Source organism: Protopterus annectens, chromosome 2.part0 (genome assembly GCF_019279795.1).
Source record: "Protopterus annectens isolate FY-2018-M chromosome 2.part0, PAN1.0, whole genome shotgun sequence".
Taxonomy (NCBI): domain Eukaryota; kingdom Metazoa; phylum Chordata; order Ceratodontiformes; family Protopteridae; genus Protopterus; species Protopterus annectens.
The window spans coordinates 538,952,691-538,965,314 of NC_056728.1; positions in this window are offsets into that span (position 1 = coordinate 538,952,691).

The following is a 12,624-nucleotide window of genomic DNA, read 5'->3' on the forward strand; positions in this document are numbered from 1 at the left end:
TGTAGCCAAAGTGGTGCAGGTCAGGTACAGCAAGATAGTTGCCAGTGTGACATACATTAGTGGCCTTGAGTGACCACATGATGCTGCCTGATGATGGCTCATGGTACTACACTACATCCAGTTACAGTAACTGCAGTACTACACATAGCATTCATTGCTATACACCTGACAGTTGTGTGCATCCGGCCATGGTATGTATACCTATGAGTGATGAAGCACAGGACATTGGAAAGCATTCCAGACTTGCCCAGCAATGTTGTGTCCATGTACACATTGTGTTCCAAGGTAAGGCCAATCATTGAACAACACACATGCATCAAAGACATGTATACTGTTATCAACAAGGACTCTCCACACTCGCACTGCATGCTGTTGAGTAACACACATTCTGCAGGCTTGGCTTGTGATACTGTACTGCACCATCAACCACTAATGGATATGTTCCGTATTGCTGTTGGTGTGTGTGTGTGTGTGTGTGTGTGTGTGTGTGTGTGTGTGTGTGTGTGTGTGTGTGTCAAATTGACTGAGTAGTGTAAGTGCACATGTGTGCATGCGTGCATGTGTTCATGTGTGCATGTGTTCATGTGTGCATGTGTGCATGTGTTCATGTGTGCATGTGTGCATGTGTGCATGTGTCCATGTGTTCAATGTGTGAATGTCAATTAATGACAATTGCAATATTTCCTGTTTATTAAAACTAAGGAGCTATTTGAGATAACATACACTCTATGACTACCCCTTCCTGTATTTTTACATCTAAATGCTCGGAAGTTTGTTTTATAATATGGGACTTTTTTCATGGTATATGACCCAGATTTGAGCCCCACCTCCCCTAACCTCTGTCTCATAGGTTCAGGAAGGTTACTTTTTATTTTTATTTTTATTATTCTTATTTTTATTTTTGTTGTCTCCTAAGGGACTTCTTAGTATTCTCATGTTCTTGCCATCTTAGGCTGTTACCCCAGGCAGAAGTTCAGGGGATATCCTAGCCTGGTGGGACTGGCTAGGTGTCATTATTTCTTCCTTGCCTCTTAATAAGTATTTTTGGATCTTGAGGTTGCCTCCTATTGGATTGCCATAATTCTTTAAGGCTTGTACACTGGGGGGGTTACCCTTCTAACTTGGACTCCTCTCAACTGGTTGGTTTTAGACCACAGTTTGATTAAGATTTTTTTGGCGAAATCCAGGGGAATCCTCATTGGATTATGGTTTTCATTTGCCCTTTTAAAAAATTGGTTTGACACCCTAACAGTGTTCATATTATTCAGAAATCCGGCATGGAATTCACAGTTTTTAGGGATTTATTCAACCTTTGGGATTTCAGACCCCTAAAATTCCCCTGACTTGGAATCTTTGACACACGGCAGAATTGTAGGGAGAATATGAGTACACGTTTGTGTACTTGGTTGGTTCGGTAATTACATTCTGATTTAATAATCACGCTATTTACTGTTTTAACATGTTTTTGGAGGATGACTTCATAATTTTTGGTGGTACATCACCTTCGGCATTATACTTGGTTACATTTTTGGGGCGTGATGGACTTTTTGCCTATTTCTTGTAGGATTGGTTATATCTTTGGGGCGTGATGGACTCACTGTTTGTCTCTTGCAGGATTGTTTTTCAATAAACTCTTGCTTTGATCAAGCCCAGACCACGCTATTATATCTTCACGCTATATACATTTTTCTTGGTTTGAGTTTGCCAGGATAAGGATTGCAACGGAGATTTGCACAGTATGTATTTAGAGACAGGATCTCTTTTTTATATGTTAAAATGTTTTAAATATTTTAATAACTCAGTTTGGTTACACAGGACATGACGTTCTCCGACTTGGTGTGGCACACTTAAGGTTTCTAGTAGTTAGTGTACCTGCCTTGTGCAGTTTTTAGTTAACTTTAGTAAACTGTAATAGGGACATGTACACATGGAGGTTCTTTGCCCTATTGCTGCCAAGTATGGTTTGGATTGGCGTTTTAATAGTATGGCTTTGCAGTCCATGTCCGCTTCCCATTTAGGACTCAAGGTACATATTAGTTCGGACAGGTTCCGATTTTTGATCGTCAATGGTCTTAATTAATTCTTTACCATCTGATATATTTTATAACTATAAGGCTTTAACTAAATGGCTTTGGCCTAAATGTTTCTGGTAAGACATGCTTTAGACTTGTTAAAAATGTATGTTTATACTCTCTGTACCTTTAACAATGTTGCGCTGCCTCATTTTTTGGCGCGCTTTCATGTTTAAAAAGAAATTGTTGCAGATTTTATTTAGTACTCTGAGGAAGCTATAGCAGGAGCTGTAGCGAAAACGTTGCTTGTTTTGTAACAATAAAAAGTGCGTTAAGATTAATATCGCTGAGTGGACTAGTGGCTTTCTGACTTCACTGACCCAGTCTGTTCTTCTTGGTTGTTTCTGGTCGAGTAACAGTTTGTTTTCAATGTGTGAATGTGTTCATGTGTGCTTGTGTGCATGTGTACATGTGTACGTGTGCATGTGTGCATGTGTACATGTGTACATGTGTTCATGTGTGCATGTGTTCATGTGTGCATTGTGAAGTGTGTTTCCTGTCTTCCTCTCACAGGTGCTGAGGTATTGGATGAGTGCAGCAGGGAATATTAGGTCACTGCCACAAATAGTGGGCATGATGACACATGTGTAGTGGCACAGGCAGGTTTGTCAGGGTCTGTCGTTGGTCTGCCAATCGACAGTACACAGCTGTCCATCCCATCTATGTGCACATTCATAATGCCGATACATCCCTCAACACCAATGGCCTTAGCGGAGGAACAGCATACAGTAGGCTTCGACCAGGATAGTGTGGTATCTATGGCACATGCAACCCCACACAGCAGCCATACCCAGACACCTGGAATCGTACCACATAGGCAAATGTCCAGGGGTGCTCGTGAGAGCACTGCTGGTCATAATGCCCCTGGCAGACGTGCTCCCACAGGTCTCACAACCTCAGCTATGTTCCAGTTTGTAATGCAGGCACAGGCACGTATGGAATAGTACACCAGGCAGGGACTAATGGCGCAGAGCGTTCACAACACCGCTACCAATGACAGTATCCGTGACCTTGCCGGTGCCATCCGTAATTACACTGAGGTCATTGATAGACGTTGGTGGGAGACACTAGATGTCCCCCGCAATGTAATGTCCATGTGCCAGGACAGTGCAGGATGGCTGAGACATCGACGTGGACGTATGCCATCAACATCATCAGCTGGCACTCGGCGCGGACGACACACAAGTCCCAGCCGCTCCTGTAGTGGCAGTACCAGCCTCAGCAATGTTGGGGCTTGGCTGTCAATAGACCATCCTAGATGACCATGTGCACATGGCTCTGGCCAGTCCCAGCAGGGACATGGGTCCAGTCGACATCCCTCTGCCTCTGATGATAGTACGCAGTCTGGCTTGGTACCTGATAATGTCCGTGGCACCCCTGGCAGGCACAGGTACTGTGTCCATGGCCAGAGTCAGTGATCTGTACAGCCTGGCAGGTACAGTTTGTGGCTGTCCCACAATCACCCGTATGTGGCAGCCACAAGATGGAACTGTGTGCATGCAGACACACACACACACACACACACATAAACCAAACACCTAGGGCTAACAAAGAAACAGAAAATGAGAACACAATGTTTTAGCGCTTTCATTCACTGAATTTAATGTGTGAACTTCTTCAGAAAACATACATAAACTATTATCCAAGCTCCCTTAAATATTCAACAATACAGGAACTGACATCAACAATTAAACCATTACACAAATATTTTTAGAACCACTTAAAATTAGTAGTAAAATATTGTATAATAGTAATATGAATCTCTAATTAAATTCAATGACTAACTAATCTAGTAAAAATATATAAATGTAAAACTTATTAATACGTGAAAACTATATATACATAATATATGTTTTTATAAATACATGTGAATCGTTGACAATAAATTCAAACTTAAAATAAAAAATGTGTATAATATATATATATATATATATATATATATATATATATATATACACACACATATATATATATATATATATATATATATATATATATATATATATATGTGTGTGTGTGTGTGTACAATACAAGCAGAACAGTTAGTACCAAGAGAGGTACATTTGCCTGCCAAAATTGCAAACAATGTAGGTTTATCAGTAACAGTTCATGTATATTTGTCAAATCATTGAATTACACTATCTGGGCCAAAGGATATTTCAATTGTAACACAGATTACATGGTTTATTTTGCTCGGTGTGTGTCTTGTGATCATTTTTATATAGGTAAAACCAAAAGAATTTTGAAACGAAGGATTTATGAACACAATTTGGCTATAAAAAACAAAGATAAGTTAAATTATTTGGCAAAACATGCAGTAATTTGTAAACAATTTAAGAAATTTGAATTTTCAGTGCTAGAAAAGATTAATAAAATTGAGTATGGTGGTGATCTAAACAACATCTTAGAATGTAAAGAAACATTATGGCAACTTGTTTTGGCAGCAGACAAGTTGCCAGGACTCAATGAGTTGATCAATTTAAAATGTTTTTTATTGAATGGATAAACTAGATGTATACATTATAAGTGTACTTTTTAGTGCACATTATATATATACATACATGTGTGTGTATATATATATATATATATATATATATATATATATATATATATATATATATATATATATATGTACATATGTGTACACACACATATATATATATATTTTTATACACATTTTTTATTTTAAGTTTGAATTTATTGTCAACGATTGACATGTATTTATAAAAACATATATTATGTATATATAGTTTTCACGTATTAATAAGTTTTACATTTATATATTTTTACTAGATTAGTTAGTCATTGAATTTAATTAGAGATTCATATTGCTATTATACAATATTTTACTACTAATTTTAAGTGGTTCTAAAAATATTTGTGTAATTGTTTAGTTGTTGATGTCATTTCCTGTATTGTCGAATATTTAAGGGAGCTTGGATAATAGTTTATGTATGTTTTCTGAAGAAGTTCATGCATTAAATTCAGTGAATGAAAGCGCTAAAACATTGTGTTCTCATTTTCTGTTCCTTTGGATTTATCACCGGATTTAGTTGGAGTGCATTCCAGATTCTTACTGTTTTTCTTTTTTCGTACCTAGGGCTAACACATACACACACACATTACACCAACATTGACCCATACTGTACTGTTGTCCCTCACACACACACACACACACACACACACACACACACACACACACACACACACACACACACATGTCGATTGGATGAGTCATTGTCGGGCTCTGGCAAACCAATGACACACCCTGTGCATATGATGAAACTGTGCCACCTCCTGTCATCTGTGACAATGATGCAGGAGCAGGCTTACATGGTGCTGATGAACAGGGTGACCTAATAGCAGTGTAGCAATGTTAGCCTGTTGTCAACAGCAAGGTGTACTGATATCCTTGTAGGTATATCTGAGCAGGCATGATGCATTAAAGCTATGATTATCAATGTAGTATTATTTACACCAGTGTTAATTCCAATACTGTATTTCCACCAATGTGCCACTTGGCTGATGTGTGCGGTACAGGCAACATGTGTTGGTGAGTGGATGGTACATGTGTGATGTGTGCAGTGCAGATTTGCAGGTGTACATTTGTGAACATGGTGGAGGTGCACCATCTGCATGTATGTGCATAGTGGACACATGGGAAGGGTGACATGCCCTGTATTACACAGTGTTAAGACTTCATATTTCCTATTGGTGGCCAATATGCATTTTACTACACATATGTTACGACTTGGGTACACATGTGTGTATGACATGGTTTGACACTATGCTGTGGGTGATACTGTTTATATCGTTCATTATTTTGTATACTGATAGTATACATAACCTCAACAGCCTGACTTTACCCAATCGTTAGCTGATGTCTTGACAACTGACACACAGATGTAGGATACACAGTAGCATTTGAGTCCTTCCAGTACTATACTATACCAGTAACCAGTGGTATTGGCTGCTACCCATTCCTGGGACCACTCCTGTTTGGCATGTAGACGTCCCAGGTACAAGCAAACACACTAGGGATATCTCCGTCCAGATCTGGTAATGCACACAGTGGCCTGCAATGCATTCTCCAGATGAGACACTTATCCTCCACAAGGGTATCATACAGACAGATACCTGTTGACCAACAACATGTGCAAAGCTATAAGCCAACTATAGCATAGTCATACACATTTACAATACATAGTATCCTGACAGTACCACATTGTTAGTAGCCCACAACATGTAGCAGAGCTACCAATGTGTACATACAGCCACATGTTATGTCATCTGTCCTTTGGTATTCACATTTCCAAAGGTATGCTGATGTCCCTCAGTGCATCACATAAGCATGAAGGGGTCTGTATGCATATCTACGGAGGTGTTGTACACCTGTAATGAATGGCCATTATTGACAGACTGTGTTGTGTTTGAACATGTCTGACATATACGCCAGGCATGAACTCTCACTCACACTATTCTATAGAAACTGTCATGGGTGTGTGTGACACAGATGACCTAGGCCACAGATCACTACAGTGGCTGGCCTTGACACATACATACATATGTGACCTAAGGTCTGATAAGCAGCAGCACAGACTGTCAATCATAACAGATGTATTTGTGTAGAAAGCAGGCTTCACACCTATGAACTCATTAAGGTCACATGTACATATATGTTTTTGCCACACAGATAACAATTGAGGTCACGTGTACATATATGTATGTGCCACACAGATACCGGAAGTGTGCAATGCACATACTGTTCTTTTACTGATATGTCATACAGTTGTAAAAGCAAAACCCACAACATATTAACCGACAGTGTCACTCACACACACACACACACACACACACACACACACTCAGCAATTGCAGGATTCAAACTCCTACCTAACTATGTTATGATAATAGAAAGATCTGCATTAACATGACGCGCGATATGCTTTACTGGAAGTTTTCATTTCCACTGCTGTATTTCTGGGATACTGACATCATCAGACATGCCAAAGAGGAGATTACCTCTTTGAATGTGTTTTCACAGGCTCCAAAAAGGGCACTCCTCTCAAAGGAGATCATACACACTCAGTGATTGCATAATTCAAACCCCTACCTAACTATGTTAGAACACTATAGAGATACACATTAACACGATGCGCTACATGCTTTACTGGGTGATTTCTTTTCTCCTGCCATATTTGTAGGACGCTGACATCATCAGACTTGCCAAAGAAGAATCTACCTCTATTCGTGTGTTTTCCTAGTCTCCAAAAGGGCACTCTTCTCACAAGAAATCACACACACAGCAGTTGCAGGATTCAAGACCCTACCCAACTATGTTATGATACTACAGAGATACACATTAACACAACGCGCTATATGCTTTACCAGCTGTTTTTATTTCTCCTGCTATATTTCTAGGATGCTGATATCATCAGACTTGCCAAAGAAGAATCTACCTCTTTTCATGTGTTTTCCTAGTCTCCAAAAATGGCACTCCTCTCACAAGAAATCACCCCCCTACACACACACACACACACACACACACACACACACACACACACACACACAGAGCAATTGCAGGATTCAAACCCCTACATAACTATGCTATGATAATACAGAGGGACACATTAACACAATGCGCAATACATTTTATTGGGTGTTTTATTTTCTCCTGGTATATTTGTAGGATGCTGACATCATCAGACTGGACATGGTAATGTGTGTGCACTTTGTTTTATGCAATCCCAGGAATGAACCATGTGGGTCAGCAGGTGTTAGCTTGAACAGGACTCCACAATTCTTAGCTTGTGTGATCTCCCTGTGGACAAATTTCCATTCCTTCATATGACAATACATATTTATGCACAGGTTGTTGAATTTATGGATTCAACATGTGTCTGTGATGTTGATAAAAGGCTACTCAGAGTCTATGTGGGACGTGTGTAGCTCCCTTCAGTGATGTGCGTCCTGGGTGGCTGCCTTGCAAACAGTCTAGCAGGTTTGGGAACCATGATCTGCCCATGATCATACCACAGTTGGTAGGGCTGTGTGTTTGTCGGCTTCCAATAGCTCTGTTCATGACTTCAGTCATGATGGACTCAATGGCCTTGCAGATCAGATGTCATAGGCTTATAGGACTACAGTTCCCATGGTCTGTTGTGCACCAACACTTGTGGGGTGTGCCATATGTTGCTGTAACACATTCAACAGTTTCAGATCCTGTAGAGAGGGTGTGGCTCAACAGACTGTTCAGGGGCAGGGTCTGTTTGTTCTGTAGTTCACTTATGACACATATCGGGAAACAATGTCATCCAATTGATGCCATGTTTTCAGCTTTGGAAGGAGCTGCTTGCCCATTCTACATGTGATTTCTCCTGGTATGATGATAGGGACATTTGTCAGTGGGAGGTGGGTATGTATGTATGGGCCTGTCTGACAGGATGTCAGCATTGTCAGTCAGGTACAGTTGGCCCTGACTCAGGACATATATGTGTGTACAGTGCTGTGTATGACATAGCTGAAGGAAGTGTCATGGTTTTGTCTGGACTCCTTCGCAGATAATCTTTCAAAAAAACCAACATACCTGAGCACTAAACCCCTGTTATATTCTTTTACACACTTAACACCCTACTGATCCCTTTTGATCAGTCAACAGAGAGAATGTCATCATAATATCCTGGCATGTGCAATGGTTGGTTTTACTTGTACTCTCCAGTCCAGCTGGTGAATATGGGACTTTTGAGGCAATGTTACAACTGCCTTATGTACACAGACAACTCTCACCTCCTCCCAACAAACTCAGATATATGTGGGAGATGCAACTATATAGACAAACAGGAGGCTGAGCTCTCTCGAACCATGACCGGCACAGTCTATCGGGTGGTGAAGGTAACCACACACACCACAACTCCGTCACACATAGACCTATAGCGACAGCAAACAAACTACATTACCACACAAATACATACTCGGAGGCTCTACATAATATCTGCCTAAGCAGCAGAGACCTCCTAAGCAGACACCCAGACAACTGCTACCCCATGACATTACCCACATATCACATGGTTCACAAAGTCAGTGTGCCACACAGTCACTGCCCTTAGGGCTAAACAAACACCTAATACACTTGTAATAGATGACTCTGTAGTCAGACTCATTGACGTCACACTCACCAGGCTGAACATGGAGAAGGACACTTGGAGCTGTCTGTCAGGTGGCAGGTTCTGCCACATTAAACATGCAGTCAGGTCACTCCAAAGCAAGTACAAATATGGCTCCATCATTGTCCATGCTGGTGTGAATTACCTCAGACATTCCTCCCTGGACTACATGACAAGGGACATAGAGAAGCTCTCTGATCATGTAACCCAGGCCAGTATGACCCTGACCTTGTGTAGCATCTTACCCTCACCAAGAATGATGGCACAGTATACAAACAAGCTGATCAATTGTAACAGTTGGCTAAAATATTGGTGTCATTCAAAGGGGATCCAGTGTCTGTCAGCCTGGGATGACATGCTCGACATGACACATAGCTTCGCTATGGACAGCTTGTCACCTGTCACCCCTGGAATTTCAAATACTGGATAAGGCTGTTGCCACCCCCACAGTGCCTTTTTTGGGCAAGGCTCAAATTACAAACCCACCTCCATGGACAATACAAGGTAAAAGAAAGTACGGGTAGTGCTGCTCGACAACAGATGTCTAGACTCCAGAATGCACTTACTCATGACTCTCCTCAGTATGGTGAATGTCGATATCTGTGCAGTAACAGACATCTGGTTCAGGCTCCCAAATGCACACCAGCACTACAAGGTTATACTTCATACCATGCTTTTCGGCCACAAGACTCGGACCGACCAACAAATTTAGGGGGAGTATCCGTATACATCACAGATACACACACCTCCAGGTTAGTAGCACTGCAGGAAGCATCAGAGACCATACATGTGCAACTAACAGTGGGCAAAACTGCCTTTCAGTTTGTAGCCTGCTACAGACCACCCTCCCGAACTCAGGAACCTCACTCAGCTTTCCTGGGAACACTGGAGGATATGACAGTCTCTACAAACACCATTTTATGGGGTGACTTCAACTACAGAAGCATTGACTGGGAATACTACTCAAGCCACAACACCCTCACCCAATGGTTGCTAGAATTTCTAAACACAAATGCTATGTCACAACTGGTCACCACACCCACATGAGGGGAACACATATTGGACATGATCATCACCAACATGGGGACTCCATGTTCCACACCAGAGGTATGCCCCTCATTGGTAAGGTCGGACCATACATTTATCTCACTGGACATCCATATCCCAACCCCATCCCCATCCTAGGTTCTCTCGGTGAAGTACTTACCAACAGCAAATGTCACACTTCTCTAAACCAAGGTGGTATCCTTCAAAGACCCTGGGACAGAGGTAAGTATGTCTCAGACCTCTGAATCCTTTACAAACACATTCTATTGACACCTACTGGAATGCATGGATATTGCTATCCCAAATAAGAACAAGACTCACTCCTCCAAAGGCAGGGGACCTGTCTGGTGGACCACGGCCATAAATAAGCTATACAACGAAAGGAGGGGGCTACTACATGATAGAGCACAATCCCAATAAGGGAAGGCATCTCTGATCAGTACTAGCAAGAAGCTACGCTCACCCAATAATTCATCTAAGACCCACTTCGAAAGGTAAATTGCACCACACACTGAGAACCATCACAAGGCCTTCTTTAGTTATGTCATGAACCTGGGTGCCAACTCCCAGATATGCTGTGTGCTACTGCAAAATGACAATACATACACTGAACCACAGACATTGCCATCATCCTGGCAATCAGGTTCAGTGCAAATGTCACCCCCCATTCCCCCCTAATGAGCAAATGTATATCCCAACAGAGTGTAGCCTCCACGATATTACAGATGATCAGGTGAGTGCTGCCCTCTCCAAAGCAGACAACACAGCATCAATGGGACTAGACAGTGTCCCAGCCTGCATCTTACACAAGCTTCATGATGAACGTAACCCTCACATGAAGTCACTGTTCAATATCAGACTTACTACAGGATATGTACCCAAGGAATGGCATATAGCAACAGTGGTCCCGCTCCACAAAGGTGGTGCCGCAACAGACCCCGGACACTATCACCCTATAAGCCTATCTAGCCTGGTCTGCAAAGCTATGGAGTGTATCATCATGGTACTCATACACACAGACATTGGGAACCTACAGGCACTGGATCCTACACAATTCAGCTTTGTTGTGGGCAGATCTTGCCTCTTGAACATGGTCGACTTCTTTAAACAGTTACCAGGTCCATAGACGTAGGGAAGGTAGTCCACACAGCCTACCTGGACCTCGCAAAAACCTTCACAACAATGCCCCACTTGGGCATCATACATAAGCTCACCAGCTTAGATATCGACACATATGTCACAAGATGGATTGCTAAGTGGATCAGGGATAGCACCCACATGGTATGTATTGCAGGTGCCATGTCTCGCTCTACACCAGTTACACGTGGCATCCCACAAGGCTCAGTCCTGGGACCTGTCTTGTTCAGTATATATTCCTCTGACGTACAGGCTAACACAGGAGGAATATGGCTGACCATGTTCGTAGATGACTGCAAACTGGGTGCCATATTTGACTCTCCATTTGGCACAAGCATCCTCCAAAAGGGTCTCACAGAGATGGATAACTGGTGCCAGAGCCATGGCCTACAGCTGAATGCCATTAAATGCATAGTAATCCCCTTTGGGAATCACATAGTGCCCACACATTACCACATAGGTGTTAATACATTAAGTATGGTAGAAGTTGCTAGGGATACGGGGATATAAGTAGTTTGTAATCTTGCCTTTGACAATCGCATTGCCATAGTGGTTAGACAGACATTCAATACAGCCCTCCCTATCCCAACAGGTTTCACATCTAGATCAAGTAAAGTCATTGTGCCCCTATACTCAAGAGGCCCATGATTGGATACAATGCCCCATTTGGGATGTACCTTACCTGACACCTGCAGCAACTGTATTGGCCACAAAAGTACCTCACCAAGTGGATCTAGGGACTCACACAAATGCCCTGTGCAGTTCGGCTAAAATAACTCCAGCTCTACTCAGTCGCTTACCACCTACTCGGATGCAATATGTGCCTGTTGTTTACAGCCATGTCCAACACAGAATTAATGGACATGCTCTACCTCAGGATATCCGGATCCCTTAGAGCTACATGCTCCAGGGACTTACACCTCAGCACAGATATATATAGGACATGCTGGAGGGACACATTTCTATCCCAGACACTCCCCTCACTCTGGAATGGGATCCCAGTCCCGCATAGGCTGAGCCCCCCACTAACCCCCTACAGGAGACATATTGACGAGTGGATGGGTGATCATATGTTTACTCCTGGAATCTCTTCTAGGTCCCTGCTGGACAGAGGCACAATAAAGCAAATGTAAAAGGCCTATCTTGTGTGTCCTACTATTCACAGGCACAGTCTACTAATCTAACAGGGCTGCGAAAGCCAAACA